Genomic DNA, 21,727 nt, shown 5'->3' with positions numbered 1-21,727 from the left:
GTTAAGTTCCAAGTTTTCTCTGATCATAAGAGCTTGAAGTACCTCTTTGATCAGAAAGAGCTTAATATGAGGCAGAGAAGGTGGATGGAATTGTTGAAGGACTACGACTTTGAGTTGCATTACCATCCGGGAAAGGCGAACGTAGTGGCAGATGCATTAAGTCAGAAGTCGTTATATGCGGCTTGGATGATGCTTCAAGAGGAAAAGTTGCTCAAGGGATTCGAGAGTCTGAAAATTGGTGCTCAAGAAGTATCCGGAACTTTGTGTTTGAGCCGATTAGAAATCTCAAGTGATTTTAAGTCCGAACTTCTAAAGGATCATCAAAATGATGAAGCTTTATGGAAGGTGTTACCGGCCATTGAGCAAGGAAAACAGTGGAGAGTGTCGGAAGAAAAAGATGGGTTATGGAGATTCAAGGGTAGGATCATTGTGCCGGATGTTGGCACTTTGAGACAAGATATTTTAAAGGAGGCACACAAAAGCGGATTCTCCATTCACCCGGGAAGTACTAAGATGTACCATGATTTAAAGGCGATGTTTTGGTGGCCGGGTATGAAGAATGATGTGGCAGAATATGTATCAAAGTGCTTAACTTGTCAAAAGGTAAAGATTGAACATCAAAGACCTTCCGGGATGTTGCAACCTTTAGAGATTCCACAATGAAAGTGGGAAAGTATTGCAATGGACTTTGTGTCGGGATTGCCAAGGACTAGGGCTGGTTTTGATGCTATCTGGGTGATTGTGGACCGACTGACGAAGTCAGCTCACTTTTTACCCATTCGGATGACTTACACCCTTGAGGAGCTAGCACGGTTATACATAAAGGAGATTGTGAGACTTCATGGTGTACCTGCTACTATAATCTCTGATAGAGATCCTCGTTTCACTTCAAGGTTTTGGGGTGCATTTCAGAAAGCTTTTGGAACCCGATTAAGCTTGAGCACGGCTTACCATTCTCAAACAGATGGTCAATCTGATAGGACGATCCAAACACTGGAGGATATGTTGAGAGCTTGTGTTTTGGACCAACCGGCGAGTTGGGATCGGTATATGCCATTAGTGGAGTTTGCATACAATAATAGTTATCATGCGAGCATCGGAATGGCTCCGTATGAGGCCTTGTATGGGAGGAAATGTCAATCTCCGCTATGTTGGTATGAAGCTGGAGAGAAAAGCTTGTTAGGGCCGGAAATGATAGCTGAGACTACTGAACAAGTCAAGAAAATCCGTGATAGGATGCTTACGGCGCAGAGTCATCAAAAGAGTTACGCCGATCAGAGGCGAAGGCCCTTAGAATTTGAGGAAGGAGACCATGTTTTCCTTAAGGTTACTCCGACCACGGGAGTAGGTAGGGCGATTAAGGCAAAGAAGATGAATCCTCGATACATTGGTCCATTTCAGATCCTGGAGAGGATTGGACCGGTGGCGTATCGGATGGCTCTACCACCTCATCTTTCGAATCTGCACGACGTGTTTCACGTGTCGCAGCTTCGGAAGTACACTCCCGATGCTAGCCATGTGTTGGAACCTGAGTCGGTTCAGTTAAGGGAAGATTTGACGCTTCTAGTGGCTCCGGTCAGAATTGATGATACTAGTATCAAACGGTTGCGTGGAAAAGAGGTTTCATTAGTCAAAGTGGCATGGAGTTGAGGCGGTGTTGAGGAACACACTTGGGAACTTGAGTCGGAGATGCGAACGGATCATCCGCATTTATTCTCAGGTATTTGCATTTGAATTCTGTGGGCAAAATTCCCAATTAGGTGGGTAGAATGTAAAACCCGGTTAATTAACGGCTAATTAACCCATAAATGAGAATTTATTCTAGAAAGCCCAAAATGTGATTTTTGTGGCTAAATATGATAGAGGAGATTGAGACGAGAATTTCGGTACCAATTTTATAGAATTCGGACCAAGATTGGACCGAATGGGCCAAACCAGGCCAACCGGACCCAAAGTGGGCCTTTGGCCCAACATAACTAGACCAAAACCCTAGTTTTCAGCATTCTCTCTCCTCACTAAACATACTCACATGCTGAAAATGGAGGCCATGGAGGGAAGAACAATCTCTCAAGTTCTTTCTCTCACTTGATCTTCAAACCACCATAACTTTTGATCTAGAGCTCCGATTGCCGCTCCGTTTGCAGCCACGTGTTCACCGCGGAGAGCTCTACAAAACCCATACAATTATCTTGAGGTAAGCCACGTTTTGCTCTTCGAAATTCCAGCCTTGTTTTCGAGTTTTATGAGCAAAAATGTTGAGATTTTGGGCTCTTTGATGTTATAGGACCCAACTCTCTTGAAGGAGAAGGTTAATCTTGTCTCCTTGGACCTTGGGTGTGGTAAGATTCTCAACCCTAGTGTAATTTTGTTGTTCTATGATGTTTGGGTATTGAGATGTTGTGTATGGGTATGATGATTGTGGCTTAGGTTGTGTATATGTGAATATTGGAGCTTGATTGGTGATTTTGAAAAGCTTGGACAGGGTTTGGTGGTGAAAAATCTGTTCTTGGAGGTGTTGAGGACTTGAGAGCTTGTGGATAAGTGGTTTGGAAGTGCTCCGGTGGAGCTTGGGAAAATCGGCTAAGGTATGGTTTCGGTTTCCCGTATCTAATATGTAATGTGGTAGGAAATACTTAGGCTAGAGGCCCTAAGATAGGCATTGAATGGTTGATATTGTTGAATGATTGAGATATATGATGTGGTCATATATGTGATGATGATTATTGATGCCTTGGTGGTATGAAGTATGAGAAATATACATGTTGTGATATATGCTTGATGATTGGTTATGGTTGAATTGTGGGTTGAACCATGTTGATGGTGAGCATGATATTGATTGTGTACAATGATGATTTAGTGGAATTGGTGTTGTTGAGAATTGGCATGAGGAAGAGTATATGATATGTCAATATGTTTGAGTTTGAGCCACTTGGGTGAAGTGGGTTAAAATGATGAGATAGTGATTTTGATAAATTGTGGTAATGTGTCAATGTGTGAGTTGAGGAGGTTTGATGTTGAATTTGATATATATTGATTGATTTCAAAGAAAAGGGATGAAATTGGCATGTTTTGATTGATTTTGGAAAGAGTTGAAAATGGCCTGTTTGAAAATGGCACTTTGTGGTTTTTATGAAAAATATGGTTTTTGGGCATACTTTGACAGGACATAACTTGGACTACGGAACTCTGTTTTGTGCCAAATCTGTTTAGAAATGAAATTGGATCCGGGATGTCCATGCCGTTCGAAGAACGGGTGAAAAATGATTTAAAATGAGGAAGTTATGTCCGTTGGAAGATTGGGGTTTAAATTGGTGAATTCTGCAGCTTTTAACTTAGAAAATTTTTAGCAGAATGACCCCTTGCGCGTGGGCGCACTTGGCGCGTGCGCGCCGTTCTTCCCGAAAATGCCATCCACGCGTGTGCGTGATGTGCGCGGGCGCGCCGATGGTGCTGCACCCAATGCCCAGCCATTTTCCAGAGAGTTATGCCGGAACTGTGCTAGTGTTGTGCCTGGGGCACGAGAACACCCACGCGTACGCGTGGATGACGCGTACGCGTCGATTGGCAAATTTTTAATCCACGCGTTAGCGTGCATGACGCTTGCGCGTCGATAAGTTTTTGAGGCCATCCACGCGTGCGCGTGGAGTGCGCGTACGCGTGGACCTGTTTTCATCCCAAAGTTAATTTTTGAGTTTTAAAAGCCAAATTTCATACTTCTAAGCCTCCGATCTCACCACTTATATCTTAAATCATTATGATATGTCTAGCTATGAGAAGAAGGCTAGTGAATGTGGTAACTTGCGAGTGAAGCAAGGGAAAAATGAATGATCATTGAGGATCAAGCATGATTATGTGAGATGCGGAGGATGGTGGTGGAAGTGCTTGTTATGCCATTGGACAAAGAGCCGTAATTGTTTATGAATTGGCTGGTTCTGGATTGAACCGTGAGCCGGAATAGCTGTGTATGCTATAAATATTGGCTGGTTATGGATTTAACCGTGAGCCAGAATGGCTGTGTATAATATGAATATTGGCTGGTTCTGGACTGAACCGTGAGCCGGATGGCTGATATGGATGTTGATCCATGGATGAGAATTCATGCATGTTTATGCTGAATTATTGATAATTGTGATTTGCACTTCCACTATCTGAGATACGAGTTTCCCTGGGTAGTAGCAGTGGCTAGCCACCACGTGCTCCAGGTTGAGACTTGATACTCTGTTGACCCTATGTCGTAAGTGTGGCCGGGCACTGTGAAAGACCCGGATGAGCTCGCCCCCGTAAATATTCACCAGTGAGGGTGATGGATATAGATCATGATTATGATCAAGTTTATAACGAGTATAACTCGAGTTGGGGATGCGTGACAAAGGGACAGTCCAATGGTTAGCTACCAGGACTTGTCGGGTTGGCTCTATAACCACAGATGATATCATCAGCCACTAGGGACATGCATTCATCATATGCATACTATATGAATTATTTGAGATTGCCTATTTGACTGCATATTACTTGCTAAATGTCTAAATGCCTTACTTGTTCCTAATTGTATATTTCTTGTCTGATATAACTGTGTTTGCTATATTATACTCCTGCTGGTGGTTGGGAGGTTTGAAGGAATTGGAAAGGGAAGTATTAGTTAGACTGAAGTATCTTTAGTCAGATGCCCTTTATGGTTTAGCTTGTTTATAAGCTTTGATATTATCTGGAGGAAGTTCTAGGATTGCCTTTGGCTTTCCTCCATTATTATGTATTATATATGTGGAAGCTGTTACCATGCTGGAGACCTCTGGTTCTCACCCATGCGGATTTTGTGGTTTTCAGATGCAGGACGTGAGGTTTCCCGCTGAGGCATGCTGGAGACTTCTATAATTGCAAAGATCCTTTGCTCTCGGGGCTATCTTTTGGTTTATATGTTTTGCTTAGATACTTTTATCTCCATTAAATAATACAAACTGTGATGACTCCTCTTATGGGAGAATTTTGGAGAATAGGTTTTATGTATTTGTGTCCCTTTGGGTTTCCTTTGGGGTTTTCCTTATTTTTATCATATGTATATATTGCTATGCTCGGACCGGTTATCTTCGCAGCCGGATCTTGAGTCTTGATATTCCTGTTTTTGACACTCCTTTGTATATATATAATCTCGCGTTGGTTTATCCTTGTTCGTTACGTTATCGATCGGAGTGTTGCGCTTTTGAGTTGCGGTTTTTGTTTACCCCTTTTTTTTCTACAAAGGCTCCTAGTTATAATCAATCATTCATATTACTATACGTACTAAATTTTTATTTTAGAGGTCGTAATACCTTGCCATCTCTGAATTATGACTTAAGCATAAGACTCTGTATGGTAGGATGTTACAATGCATCATTGTAAGAAATACCAACTCCTTCATCCCACTTAACAGAAGTATAAGCACAAGGCCCAACATCAGTATACTTCAATGAATCACTGATTGTTTCATTATTCAAGACAATGTCTCGGCCTTTAACATAAGAGTAAACAGTACCCTCATGATATATCATGTTTTCATAAAACACTTGGACCAACAGAGGATAAACAGGCTTTTTGATGTTAAAGAGATGATTCCAGTCTAAAAATTTTAAATTTTCAACAAAAGGAAAACCTTTTTTTTCAGGTTTGGCAAATCAGCAAGAAAAAAGGGACATAGGGTACGGTACTTAATAACTCCTTCAAAAAATCATTGTTCATGGCAAACCTAAATCTATAAGAATTATAGTTGGAGTGAGATGTCATGAAGTGGGATTTATGAGCAAAAGGATGAATGTCTGGTTTTTTAACTGATTTGAGAGGGATACGAGGTTTACCTCTTTGTGGACGCAATGGAACAGACCTTGGCTTAGGCTGAGTTGACTTAGGAACCCTTGGATGAGCTAGGTTTCGAAGAGCTGGGTTTGGATGGCGGTACCTTTAGTGGTGGCGTCGGTTTGGCAGAGGCTAAAAATCTTGGTGTGTTCTTAGTCCACGCCATGGGATCAGTTCGTGGAGGAGAGGTATGGGAAGAAGGTGAGGGAGTGAAGGTTTGGTCTCTTGAACGAGTAGAGGGCATAGGTTTTGCAGAAAGCTTGTGTATCTTTTCTCTAGGAGGCTTTTTTACAATAGTTTTCTTCCTCGTTTGGGTGGTTTCTGGCTAAGAAGAAAGAAAAGTAATAAAGGTAGTGGAGGAAACCGAAGAGTTTGAGGAGGAGTTATGAAGGGAGAGAAGTGAGTATTGGTAACCGTACCAAAAAAAATTTCTAAAATCATGCAACTGCATCACCTTCTGATTTGACTTGAAATGACTTGACATCATAACAAAGAAAGATTTTATTTTATTTGAAAATAAAAGAGGAAGTTAATTAAAATCCTTTTTGGACATAAAGATAAAACAAAAATAAAAAATAAAATAAAGCAAACAGCCCAACGAAAACAAAACAAAAACTCATGTAACATTCATATTTGGACCCATAGGTGGTTTGGATTAAGGAAACACATTGGACCACTCATGATCTGATGTTTGAGATTGGCCCAGATAAATCTGCACGTGCAGCAAGCCCAGAAACGCTGATTGAAGAGAACGTTCTTCACTTACCCAAAATTGTCTCATCCCTATTTATGAGACAAAAACTCCAACAAACATATCAGAAACTTTCAAATAAAGAATCATAGCTTAACATTCCTAGACTAGTCCTAAGCATACAGAATTTGTCCTCAGCTAGTGGTTTAGTGAAAATATCTGCCAATTGCTCTTCTGATTTAACAAATTGAATGCTAATATCCCTTTTTTGAACATGTTCTCTTATTAAGTGATATTTCACTTCAATATGTTTAGTCCTAGAATGCCAAACTAGATTTTTAGAAATATTAATGGCACTCATATTATCACACAACAAGGGAATATTTTCAGCATTTAACTTGTAATCAGCAAGCTGTATTTTTAACCACATAAGCTGAGAACAACAAGAAGAAGCAGCTATGTACTCAGCCTCTGCAGTGGATAAAGCCACTGTTGGCTGCTTCTTAGTTGACCAAACATTCAAGGACTTTCCAAGGAAGCAACATAAGCCTGATGTGCTCCTTCTATCAACTCTATCACTGGCAAAATCTACATCACAATAACCAACTGCAGAAAAATCATCAATCTTAGAATATCAAAGACCAAAATTGGATGTGCCATGAACATATCTAATGATCCTCTTAACTGCAGAAAGATGAGACTCTTTTGGTTTAGTTTGGAATCTTGAACACAATCTAACACTTTGCACAATATTGGGTCTAGAGGAAGTTAGGTACATAAGAGAGCCAATTATTCCTCTATACCTAGTCTCATCTACATCTTTCTCAGTTTCTCCCTTGTCTAATTTTGAATTAGAGTGCATGGGATTTCCCATGGGTTTGGCATTATCCATACCAAATTTCTTAACTAGTTCCTTGGCATACTTCTCTTGATGAATGAAAATACCCTTTTCAGTTTGTTTAATTTGTAGCCCAAGGAAAAAATTAAGTTCATCCATCATACTCATGTCAAATTCACTTGTCATGAGTTTTCTGAATTCAGTACAAAGGGATTCATTAGCTGATTGAAAAATAATGTCATCAGCATATATTTGGACTAAAATAAAAGAATCATTAGAATTCTTGATAAATAGAATTGTGTCTGTGGTGCCTCTTTGAAAACTATTTTTCAAAATAAAAGAGCTAAGTCTCTCATACCAAGCTCTAGGAGCTTGTCTCAAACCATAGAGAGCTTTTGATAATTTGAAAACAGGGTTAGAAAGCTCTTTATTTTAAAACCAGGTGGCTACTCCACATACACTTATCTATCTATCACACCATTTAAAAATTCACATTTCACATCTATTTGATATAATTTAAATCCACAAAAGCAGCATAAGTTGAGAGAAGTCTTATGGCTTCCATTCGGGCAATAGGGGCAAAGGATTCACCAAAGTATATTCCTTCTTCTTGGTCATATCCTTGTGCCACTAGCCTTGCTTTGTTTGTTGCAATGCTACCATCCTCTCCTAGCTTGTTCCGAAAAATTCACTTGGTGCCAGTCACTTTCTATCCATTTGGTCTTGGAACCAATGTCCACACTTGGTTCTTCTCAAACTCAAGAAGCTCATCCTCCATTGCGTTTACCCAAGAAGAGTCACTAAGGAATTTGTTAACATTTTGAGGCTCCAATTGTGAGAGAAGGGCAATGTTTGATCCTTCATTTGTCTTTTTAGTTGAAGCTCGAGTTTTAACTCCATGAGAGACTTTTCCAATGACAAATTCCTCTGGATAATTCTTCAAGAATCTCCATTCACAAGGTCTGGTGGACTTGGAGGCAGATTCAATCACCAATAGATTCTGGGTACTGCTGGTTTCAGGATCTCCTTCAAATTCATGAGACAAAACAGAATTGTCTCTTAAATTTTCAGCAGCTGCAGTTTCTGGTTCAGCTTGTCCAGAATTTCTATTTTCATGATTTTGTGCAGTTTCATCGTCCTTTTGAGCTTGATTTCCTGAATCACAATCTTCCAAAATACGTTGCATCAAGTTAGTATCACAGAAAGTAACATGTATGGACTCCTCAATAATCCTAGCATCTTGATGATAAACTCTAAATGCTTTACTTGTTGTGGAATATCCTACAAACAAGCACTCATTCGCCTTTGGATCAAATTTACCCAAATTATCCTTGTTATTAAGAACAAAACATTTGCATCCAAAGATGTGCAAGTAATCCAAGTTTGGTGGGTAACCTTTCCAAAGTTCAAAAGGGGTTTTCTTCAAAAATTTCCTTATGATAGTTCTATTCAAAATGTGGCAAGCTGTGTTAACCGCTTCAGCCCAAAGAAATTTTGGAACATTGCTCTCACAAAGCATAGCTCTTGTCATTTCTTGAATACTTCTATTTCTTCTTTCCACAACACCATTTTGTTGTGGTGTCCTTGGACAAGAGAAATTGTGAGATATTTCAAATTCCTCACAAAATGATTCAAATAAATTGTTTTCAAATTCGGTTCCATGATCACTTTTTATAGAAGAGATCTTTAAATCATTTTCATTTTGAATTTTCTTGCAAAAGATTTCAAAGGCCAAAAAGGCTTCATTTTTGTGTGCAAGAAATAAAACCTAACCAAACCTAGAATAGTCATCCACAATCACTAAACCATAATGTTTACCACTGAGTTCTTGTTGGACTAAATAAATCAATGTGTAGCAATTCAAGTGGCCTTTTAGTAGAGATGTCTTCCTTTGGTTTAAATGAACTTTTTGTTTGTTTTCCCATTTGGCAAGCATCACAAGTGATGTCTTTGTCAAACCTTATCAAAGGAAGACCTCTTAGTAACCCTTTCTTTACAAGTTTGTTTATTTGAAATTTACTTGCATGGCCCAATCTCTTGTGCCATAGCCACTTTTCAGATTCTTTAGAATGAAAGTAAGCTACATTTTGATCCTTTAGTTCATCAAGGGTAAGTCCATACACATTATTAAAATGCTTGGCAACAAAAAGTACTTCATTAGTCTTTTCATTTACAACACAGCATTCAAGTCTTTTGAAAGTCACTAAATATCCTAAATCACATAGCTGACTTATACTCAAAAGATTGTGCTTCAACCCACATACCAAAAATACATCATCAATGAAGGTAGAGTGTTCATTACCTACGTTTTCAACAACAATTATTTTACCTTTACCATCATCTCCAAAGGTCACAAAACCTCTATCATACTTGTTTAGTTTGATGAAGTAAGTTGACCTTCCAGTCATGTGCCTTGAGCATCCACTATCCAAGTACCACATATCCTTTTTGTTCTTGGATGCTAGGCAAATCTGCATGAAGAACTTCAAGTAACTTTAGGTATCCAAATTAATTTGGATCCTTTGAAGTTAATCCATCTTGGTTGCCCAAGAGCATTGAAATCACACACAACATTGTAAATTTGGTTTCCAACAATTCTTTTTTCAATGAAGCATTGTGAATATGAATGACCAAATTTTTTGCAATTAAAACAGTGATTTCCTTATGCATGTTGCTGAAATTGAGATGAGCTACCATGCTTGAAATGATTAAAGGGCTGAAATTTTCTGGTTTTTAAAGGAGGTGCATTTCTTTTAACAAACTTATTTTTGTTATAATTGTTCCTCTTTGCAAATGCTTTTTCACCAGAATTTTTGACAACTTTTGGACCTTTCGAAAATGTGGTTTTGTTGTAAAATGGTGGTTTCTTCAAAGCTACCTCATTTTTCGAAATGTACCCCAGACCTGACCTATTTGAAGTAGGTTCGGTTCTTGGTGAAGGCTTAGTTTCACTTGTGTAAACTTCATCAAATTTCTCCTCAAATGTGGTAACATATCCAATAGCAGATTTGTTGGATGTGGATTTAGTATTTGATGAAGAAGCTACAAATTTGATAGAGGAATCATTAAAAACTGCACTTTCCTTGGTTATATAACCTAAACCAGATTTTTCAAACAATGGTCTTTGGCTTGCAAGTAATTTGTCCAAGTTACTAGAACTTTGAGCAAATTTTGCTAAGTCACCAGTCAGCCTTTTAATCATATCATTTAATCTTTTATTTTCAGCAATTAACTCTTGAGAAGGATCCATAATGTGTTTTCCTTTTAATTTTTCAAGTTCATATTTTAGAAATCTTTTTTCTTCAATAATGTCCAAGGCACATTCCGTTTCCTTCACCTTTTCTTTAAAAAAATCATTTTCAGCTTTTAACACATCTTTTTCAGATCTGCACTTATTGTACTTATCTAGTAGTTTTGATGTGTTTAGAGTGAGATCATCAATAATAGCATGTAAATCATCTATAGACAAGTCATAATAATTTACCTCATCAAGATTATTGTTTCCAGCCATGAAGCAGTCTTTATCTTCGCCTTCAGACTCTTCTTCTTCATTGGAGTCGTTCTCAAGATCCTTCCAAGCTGCTATGAGCACTCTTTTCCTTTCTTTCTTTCCTTTGTCCTCCTTCTTGAGATTTGGACAGTTTAGCTTGAAATGTCCAGCCTCCTTGGAATGATGACACATTACTTTACTCAAGTCCATCTTGTGTTCCTTTGAGCTTAAACCCTTGTACTTGCCCTTGTTCTTCATCATCCTTCTAAATCTCCTAACAAAAAACATAAGTTCATCATCTGAAATACCATCACTAGACTCACTCTCTCTTGATTCTATTTTTGACTTGAGGGCTATTCCCTTTTTCTTTGAGTCTGAGTTTGTGTGTGTTGTTTCATATGCAAGGAGTTTTGCTCTCAGCTCATCATAGGTTATAGGGCTTAGGTTATTGCTCTCGGCTAGGACAGTGGCAGTGGTTTCCCATTCTTTTGTGAGACTTCTAAGGAGTTTTCTCACTAGGATTTGTTCTGATTAGTTTCTACCCATAGCATCAAGATTGTTGATTATGATTCAGAATCTCTCAAACACTTCATCAATGCTTTCTCCATCCTTTATATTAAACATCTCGTACGCTTTTCGCAGCATATCAATCCTCGTTTCTTTGACCTGTTTAGTGCCTTTGTGTGTAACCTAAAGTTTTTCCCATATTTCTTTGGCTGTCTTGTATCTAGACACCTTTCAGTACTCTTCAAAGCTGATAGCACAGTGAAGAAGGTTGATAGCTTTAGCATTCAGCTCCATCTTCTTCTTGTCGTCCTCATTCCACTTAACTTCTTCTTTTGGAGTCACCACTCCATCAGCACTTGTTTTTGTTGGGATCTTGGGACCGCTCACAACAATCTTTCATATGTAGTCAATGGATTGGATGAAGATCCTCATCTTCTCTTTCCAGTAGGCATAGTTCTTGCCGTTGAAGAAAGGAGGCCGGTTGTTTGACTGGCCTTCAGTGAGGGTGTAGGCAACTGTGGTTGTGCCCAAGTTGTTTACTATTGGATCTTTGCTCCAAGCAGTGAAGCTTGATTCTTGACACCTTAGCTCCTGATACCAATTGAAGGTTGTAGTAGGCTTAGAGAAGGGGGTTGAATCTATGTCTTTCTTTTACTTTGATAAACTTAAGCCTTTTCAAACACACTTGCAATCTGAATCTATTTGAACTCAGCAGCGAAAATTTATGAGACAGTTTATTTTTGTCTCATGAATATCAAAAAATAGAATAGAGCAGAGAAGAGAAAAGCTAACACCATCATGTATCCTGGTTTAGTTGCCTTGTGCTATGCAACCTACGTCCAGTCTCCACCACAATGTTAAAGTATTACATACACCAATTTCACAGGATTGACACAATCATTTCACACTCAAGTTCTAACCTAACTTGACTTTGGCTATGCTAATACTCAACTCTCCACTCTTAGTGCTACCCAACTAAGAAAGCGATACCTCACAGGTATAAAATACAAGACACAGACTTACCTAAAGAAATCTGAAATAACTCTAGGATTTTCTCTCAAGTGTATCACTCAGCCTCTTTCCACTCATTTGGCTTTTACCTGAGCTCTCTCATTATGCCTTTTCAATCAAGAAATTATAGAAAGATAAACATTGAAAAGTAAAATATAATTTGTAAATATGAAGGAGATTGACTTCTTCAACAGCCTCTTTGCTATGTGATAAACCAGATTTGCTATCCTCTGATTCAGCTATTCATTCTGGTAGAATGCTCCTTTGACTAGAAAACACTGTCCAGTTAGATGAACTTCTTCAAAGAACACTTCTCAGAATAAAACCTCAATGCACTGGTTTTCTCTCCTTGATTCTGAATGAAGAAAAATCTTCTTTTATCTCCTTGCATGTTGCTGTGTTGCTCTTCCTAGGTCAACCTTTGAGCAGTGTGCTTCACCAACCCACCAACTCACTTTTTCCCATAATCCTCAGAATAGAAACTTTAGTTCTGACTTCTTTAGTTGACCGAAAACCATAGGAAAGCAGAAAATAGATATCCTCAATGGTAAACCCAGATCTTGGCCATTGACAAGCTACTTGGTCCCTAAGACACACTTGCGACCGTAGATGCACAGCAGAAAACAACACAAATCATCTTTTCTTTGTATCCTATTTCAGACTTGCAGAGTGTTGGGAAGAAGAGAGGAAAGCAGTATGCATGCAATAGGAAATGGTTCACCTTTAACCTTTGCCTAAGCTTGATTTGGTTTGAATTTGCTAATTTGACCTCAACCTTTCTTGCCTAACCTTCTCTTTCTTTCTTCTTCTGTGAATAACTTAAGGACTAAGCTTTTTTCTCTTTCTTTTTTCTAAGTTCTGATTGAGACAAGATAGGTGTACGTTGCTTTTGGTGAAGCCACATGGGAAGAGTTTGAATGAGAGAACCAATCGGACTTGGATTGGGTCTGTATCAAGTTCAGCCTGTTGGTTCCTTGCCTAGTTTCCTTTTGGGCTTGTTTAATTATTTATAGCCAACCAGATTTGTTTCTTATTTTCTTTCCTCTTGGACTACTGCAATGATGAGTTTTGACCTGTAACAATAAATAATCAGCCTCATATAATCATAAACAATCAACACTAATTATATACTCTGCCTGATAAAATAATGTTTGTCATCATTAATTAATTTAGTTAATTTCTTAACTCAACAGAATAGCATGCTTATTCTTGTTCTCTTAAGTTATCTATTCTATTATGTAAAAATCAGGTTTTTACATTTAATGATAAAGTTGACGTAGCATGCTTTTGAGAGTATTTTCTAATTTATTTCTTTTAACTCATTAAATATAATTCATTACGATGGCTTAATTATATCAACTAATTGATTTAATTAGATATTTAAGTATCACACAATTTAATATTATGTATATCAATTAATTGAATATAATTATTAGAGTATAATTAGGATCAATTAAATCAATTAGCATTATTCAACATATCTGAATATTTATTATAGGATACGTCTTTATTATTTTGATTCTCGTATTACCTATAAATACCCTTCTATATTGTATTATTCTACACAACTTGAATACTTACAGACATCTTTCCTATTGCTCCATCTTCCCTTTCTAACATGGTATCAGAGCCATGGTATCCTCCTTGAGGAGTATAAGTTGATTTTCTTCTAGTGAAATCACCATACTTTTCATACTTTTTTTCCGTGCCATTTTTTTCTTCTCTTTTGTCAATGCTTTGATGCTTTTCTGACCTCTCTAATTAGCTCATCTGCTACTTACTTATTCTCATGGAGAAACCATATGTTTTTTGTCATCTTCCGATAGTTTGCCATCTTTTCAGTAGTTTTTCGGCAGTTGGCCACTCTTGCGACAGTTTCATTTGCATTCTCTTCCGGTAGTTCCGTCTGCGTTCCCTTCTGACAGTTTCGTCTACACTTCCTTCCAGCAATTTTGTCTCCATTTCCTTGTGACAGTTCCGTCTGCGCTTCCTTCCGGCAGTTCCGTCTGCACCCGTTCTATCAGTTTATGCATTTTTTTTATTTAGTTTTTTCAAATAAGTTTCAAACTCAAGTTCTCACTTGAGTTTCAGGAGGGATGTTAGAGTATAATTAGGATCAATTAGATCAATTAATATTACCTAACACATCTGAATATTTATTATTAGATATTATGCCTTTATTATTTTGATTCTCTTAGCACCTATAAATTCCTTTTATATTGTATCATTCTATAAAACTTGAATACACACAAATATTTTTTCTAGTGCTCTCTCTCTCTCTCTCTCTCTCTCTCTCTCTCTCTCTCTCTCTCTCTCTCTCTCTCTCTCTCTCTCTCTCTTACCCTTTCTAATAATAATAAATACAATTTAATTTAGTTAGAAGTTCATTATTTTATAGTCTTATATATATATATATATATATATATATATATATATATATATATATATATATATATATGTGTGTGTGTGTGTGTGTGTGTATATATAAAATCTTTTTATCACATTGGATATTTTAACACTTTTTTTTTCTCTTTACGTATAATTTTGTTTTGCATTAACTTTGTTTATTTAATGATGAAATATACTTATGTTAATTCTATCATATAATAGTTTGTTTTTCTCCTATGTATTTTGATTTGTATAGTTACTGTTGATCTTTCTGTTTTCGTTTTCTTGAATTGTTCTTTTTTTTATGACTTGATAATTAAAATAAAAAAGTAAAGAAAGGAAAAAAATGATGGCCAAAGGCGGAGGCTAGAAGCCTAAATCAACAACATCATTTTTGAGCATTATTATCATTATTAATACAAACTTTATTATTTCTTTTCTAACATTCTTTAATATGAGCTTCATTTTTTTTCTTTATTATTATTAATGATTTTATTATTATTTTTCCTATTTTTTCAAAAATAATTTATATTAAAAAAAGATCCAAATTAAATTTTAAGATTTAAATTTAAATAAGATGTGCAAAAGGGTAACTATTGAATTCATTTGGTAGATTTAAACTCTTTGTATTGTCGTCATTGAAAATTTTAAATACTATTATAAAATTTTATATATTTTTTATCTTCTTATTTTTAAATTATACATTATACAGTGTATTTGAAGAGTTTCATCTTTTTTGAAATACGTGTGACATTATGTACTTTTTTTTATACAAAGGAATAATGAAGTTGAAGTGAGTAACAAAATTGATTATATAATAAGATACAAATTTTTAGAATTTCTAGCACAATTGACAAATTTTTCGTTTCAAAATAAATTTTTACTCTATTTTTTATCTTTTATTTTATTTTTTTAATAATTTTTTCTTGATTTTCTTAATTAATTATGATTGTAATAATTCATCACAAATTTGTGTTTTGTAGAGAAAATTTATCAATCATAAAATACAGAAGACTTAACCAAAAAATTAAAAAAATGTTGTTTAATTACAAAATAAAAAAAGTATTAATTGTGCTTTAATTATGTTGTAAAATACAAATTGGGGCTTTAAAATTAGTTTTTTACTATTAATATTAACTTAAATTATAATAAGGTAAAAACTAAAAATTGTATATAATAATTTAATTTAATTATTTATACTACTATACCAGAATTATTCTTTATTATATCCGATTTATTTTTATTCATTGGTGATCTTTAATTGTTTATTTTAAATAAAAATTTAAATGGATTGAATTAATTTTTTTTAAATTAATAATATAATTATTGTGATATTTGCTTTGCTCAATAATATTTTTTAATTTATTTAAACTAATTAATCATCTCTTTCTTATTTTATGCTAATGTGACTAATTAAAATTAATAAATTTTAGTTATTTTAATTCTTACAACTTTTTTTTCTAATAATGTATTTCAATTAATGTATTAATACAATTTTAATATTTATATGTCTAATTGTAGAAAATCAAATATTTTTTTTATACGGTTAGATTAAACATATTTATATTTAATTTATTTGATTACTTAATTAGAATTAATTATATTAAAATATTAAATTAAGATTATGGTAGACTAATTATATTGTTATTAATTAATTATATTACAAAATTAAGATTATATAGATTATTATTATTTTATTACTTTTTATTTTGATATTAATTCAGATATTTAGTTTTTTTATTATTATTTTTATTCTCTTATTCTATGTGATTATTCTTATAAATCTTGCTAAATTAAACAAGGTACTATATATCTTCTTTTTATTCTTCTTTTATATACACATAAAATTTATTAAATTATTTCTCTTTCATCTAATAATTTTTTCTCTTCTATTGATATTTTTTTCTTCAATGTTTGGTTCTTATTTTTTAAAATTTTACTTTAATTTATGTATTTATTCTTATTACACCTAACATTTTTTATTTTTTTGTAATATACATTAATATGATTTGATTTCATTAATTTGTCAAATTTTTTTGAAAAATCTAAAGCACAAAATTATATTTATAGATATTTTATTTTTTTAACTAAAAAATGTCATATTTTTTGCTATATTTGTTGAAATCCTAAGTTAAATATGAATATTGATTTTTGAAATAGAATAAATATATTTTAAATTTTTTGCATCTAAAAATAATATTCTATCAATGTTATAATTATTTAGATAGATAAGTAATTGTGAATATAGAATTATTTAGTGTGGATAGAACTAAGTACATCTTTTTATTGCAAATATGAATTTAAGAATATTGTATTCAATTCTCAATAGTCAACCTCTCATTGAACCATTATATATTCAAAAGATTTTTGAAAAAATAAAATAATTTTAGGTATGTAATTTTTTGTAAAAATTTAATTAATTCAAGATATTTATTGTCATTGATTAAAAAAGTAAATTGAAATGCCAATTTATTATTTTTATACTCTTAAAATATTATTTATTTATTTTCTAGCATTCTTTATCATCCAATGATCATATTAATATAATTTAATTCAATAAAATTATTTATTATCATTTGATTGAATAAAAATTATATTTTATCTGAAAATTTTAGGATTTATCAATCTCAAGATCATCCATATTAAATAATTAAAAAATATAACTGAGAGCGCGGAAGCGTCCCTTCATTCGAGAGCATGATTGAGATCAAAGAGCTTGGCTCTTGTGGTTCTTTAATCTTTGTCAATCAAAATCTTCTATATTTCTGATAGGGCTGAATCACAACTTCACTATGGAAAAAGAGCAACGGAAACGAGTTTGATATGTTGGAGACCATAATCCTGAAGTCATTATTTATATTTGAGTGTGACACTTATTAAACCCTAAAACTCAAATAAAATAGTACCTACGGTTTTAATATCATTTATCCAAATCAAAAGTAATAATGACTTATTTAATCCAACATTTGTGACAATAAATGAGATCACCGTTATATAAGTCATTTAATGTGAAATTACTTAATTTATGATTATAATTAATATATGTATTGCTCATAAATATATTAAGAAATAATAATTTCCTAACAATCTTTCACTTGGACTATAAATATATATTTTTTCTTGAGATAATCACATCTTATAAATTTTATGCGCACATCTGAATGTTATTTCCCTGATTACTTGAATAATCTAGTCTATCTCATATATTAGTTATGAAATCACCGAAACTTTTATCACATTAGTGTCGCGGTGAAACCACGATGATCGCCATACTAAACTACTCAACCACATAGATCAAATTTAATTTGGATGAGAAAATTCAAAAATCACATGCAAAAATGATCTCATGCATGCCTATTTTTAACTGGTCCAACTTGAATAAAAAATTTATTTTATTCAGTGACAGATTCAGATGAAACTGCAACGGCAATGTCCGGTCTCATAGGGACAGTGACTAAGTGATGAGTCTGTGGAAGAAGAAGAGAAGAACTTAATAGACTCACAACGAGAGAGAGAGAGAGAGAGAGAGAGAGAGAGATTTACCTAGAGAAAAGGGACTCGACAGAAGAAAGGTGGCGACGATCTTAACAACGATAGTAACAGGATAAGCAGCGATGGTGACATGATCTGTGAAGGAAGATGGAAGCTGTGAAGGGGTAGGCGGCGATGGGTTCAGCAACAACGATGATGGGAGTTATGAGATTTTTTGTTAAGAAGGCGAGAAAAAGAAGACTTTGAGTGAGGATGACTGGGTTTTTCTTGCATGGCTATAGAGTATCGACTGAAATTGTGAATCACTGAATTTGTGATGTGAGGTAAATCCTAATTCCTAAAATGTGTTTATATGTATATATCAAGGGCGGGTACACCCTAAACCTGACCATGTCTTGTGCTAAGCAAAATTTGTTCCGACTCAGGTCAAGTTATTACCCTCTCCAACCAGGTATGAACGGGTCGGGTACCCACATATTCGGGTATTGCTACCAAGTCTAACAATGTATTGATGTTCCATTTATTAAGGTTTACCGCTAACCAATGAATTGCTACACACACAAGACGAGATTCTTGCTTATAATAGTTGTTTAAGCGGATGAGTAAGATAATCACTCAACAAACTCAAATTGATTAAGACAAATACAAATTATTTTTAATATTTTAATATTAAAAATTCTGAGAGTTTGATTTGAATTATAACTTTGTAAAATATTTATAATAATAATTACTATATATATTTTATTTAATTTATAATAAAAAATTTTATATAATTTTATATATTATCCCGTACAAAATATGAAAACATACACTAATCTATTCTATTATATAAAAATCGGATATCTGTATTTAATGATGGAGTTGACGTGGCATGCTCCGGAGAGTGTTTCCTAAATTAATTATTTTAATTCATTCAATACAATTTATTATAATGACTTAATTATTTCAGCTAATTGATTTGATTAAATAGTTAAATATCAATATAATTTATTATAATTTATATTATTTAATTAATTACACTACATTAATTGTAATTTGTTATATTAGTGAATTAATTTTTTTCTTTATGAAGTCTAAAATAAAATAAATAATTTATTGTTTATTCTAATTAAATTCATTAAATTTAATTATATATTATATATGAATTAATATTAATTTATAAATTATTTTATATTATAATATTCAATCAAATAAATTATAAATTACTTTAAACTATATACGCACGGAAAAATGGATTTAAATGTGGTTTATATAGTATATATAGTATTTAATTAAAAACGGTGTATTTTTAAGTATTTTGATATGACTTAATTATACCAGCTAATTGAATTGATTAGATATTTAAATATCAATGTAATTTATTATAGTATATAATACTTGATTAATTTTACTAAATTAATTGTAATTCCTTATATTAGTTAATTAGTTTATTCATTTATAAAGTCTGAAATAAAATAAATAATTTGTTGTTTATTCTAATTAAATTTATTAAATTTAATTATATTATATATAAATTAAAAATAATCTATAAATGACCTTATTTCCTTAGCTTTTTATATTTCGTGGATTGTTAAGTTTTAAGTTTTATATTTCCGTAAGCAAAAGTAATATAAGGCAAATTTTTTTTCATTTTAAATGAAATTATTCTATATAATATTAACTAATATCATTAGATTTGATTTATTAAAAATATAAAATAATTTTATATAACAAATTATTAATTAAACTCATTCTAAAACGTAAGCAAAATAAATTAATTTCCTAGGCAGCCTAATGTAGATCCATGATTTATACAACAATCAAATAAATCATAGAACTTGTGAATTGTGATAAAAAAAAAAAGAAAAAAAAAGTAGGACTCATAAAATGTTGGTTTGCTTGCTTCCATTGCATCTTAACAAAATATGGGCCTACGGAGACTAATCCCAATTCCAAGTTTGGCAGATAGAAAATCTATCTGAATCTCATACAATAAATCTCAACCCACACCCAAAGTTCTCTTTTAATCTTTTTGGATCTTCTCTCTCCCAGCAAGCAAGCATATAAGCCATCAATGGAGAACGGCGTATATGCTTTTAAATTTTGTTTTTAAATTTTAGAATGTGATACTACATATCGTGGAAGCAAAATTATAAGTACTGTATTTTGTGTTTTAATACTTTTGATCATGTGGAATTACAAGTGAAATTATAGAAAACAGTAATAAAAATTCCGACAAATGGCTGGCATTCTAGAAATTAAAATTTGAAGTAATAAAAAATATTATTATATACACGTGAATAAATTGTATCACCAATTTTTTATTGTAAATTCTATGTTACTCAACAATTAATTAATCAATATATAATTTCAAGCTATATTTTTGTTATTATATAATACTTTTTATTATTTTATATTTGCAATAAATATTTTTTTTATAGCTCATTGCTAAAATACAAAATTTTATTAATTAATTAGGTTCACAGTAGATTATAGTTATTTTTTTAAATCTAATAACACTTTTAGTTACTTTCCATTCGATAATTTTTCTGTCATGTATAATTATACAACTCACTTAAGCAATGATTATTGTACATAGGTACCAATATTTTACAGAACATTATGTATGGTACCAGGCTCTTGATAAATCCAGATGTTTCTAGGGTTGTGATGCTTCGAAAAAGGTATTTTAAAAATATTGTGAATTATTTATGGTTGTGTATATTGACTGTATTTTTATGGTGTTGTGATTGATAAGTAGCGTGTACTATAGAGAGATCTCGTAGTACCTGTATGTACTTTCTGGCAAACCAGCATATGTTAATGAAGATGAAGTTTTATATTCCACCGAGAGGAAGACAATAAAGGAGTTACGTGCGGCTGCAAATGTGAGTGCCTTATAGAAAATTACTTTTTTATATTTGGTTCATTGTTTGTTTTTTTTACTTTCAAACTGTTCCTCTGTAGGTTGGATTCTATGTTATTCTGGCAACTATTCTTGATGTTGAACCTGTTCTAAGTTGGTGGTATAAATCTTGTGTTTGCAGCATGAAGACAGAAGCTAATGTGGATACATACTTCTGCGATGGCTGTAATAAGGATGTGAATAATGTGGTTAATAGGTACGACTATAATTGGACTTATTTGTGCAATCTTTTCATAAAAAAGCAATATAGTTATGTAATTGATCATGTCTCTTTTTAATTTATTTAACAATATTTAGCTTAATACCAACAATTATTAGACAATAAGAGAACAATTTATTAAAAACAAAAACTGCTTTAATTGATGAAAATATTGTCTATCCACAAAAAAAAAGTTGTCAAAATGAGATAGAGTGCATAGAAAAAATTCATATACCTACAACAATTTTATACCAAAGTCTCCTCTGCTAGACTAAAATTTAGAAAACTGATAAGCCTAAAAATATTATGTTTAAGCATTTAAATTATGTTGAATATAATTTTTATGATTTTATTATAACTAAAGGGTGATAGACCAAGTG

This window comes from Arachis hypogaea, chromosome 9, assembly GCF_003086295.3.
Source record: "Arachis hypogaea cultivar Tifrunner chromosome 9, arahy.Tifrunner.gnm2.J5K5, whole genome shotgun sequence".
NCBI lineage: Eukaryota > Viridiplantae > Streptophyta > Magnoliopsida > Fabales > Fabaceae > Arachis > Arachis hypogaea.
The sequence above is the reverse complement of the archived record's forward strand: the minus strand, read 5'-3'. Positions refer to the sequence as shown.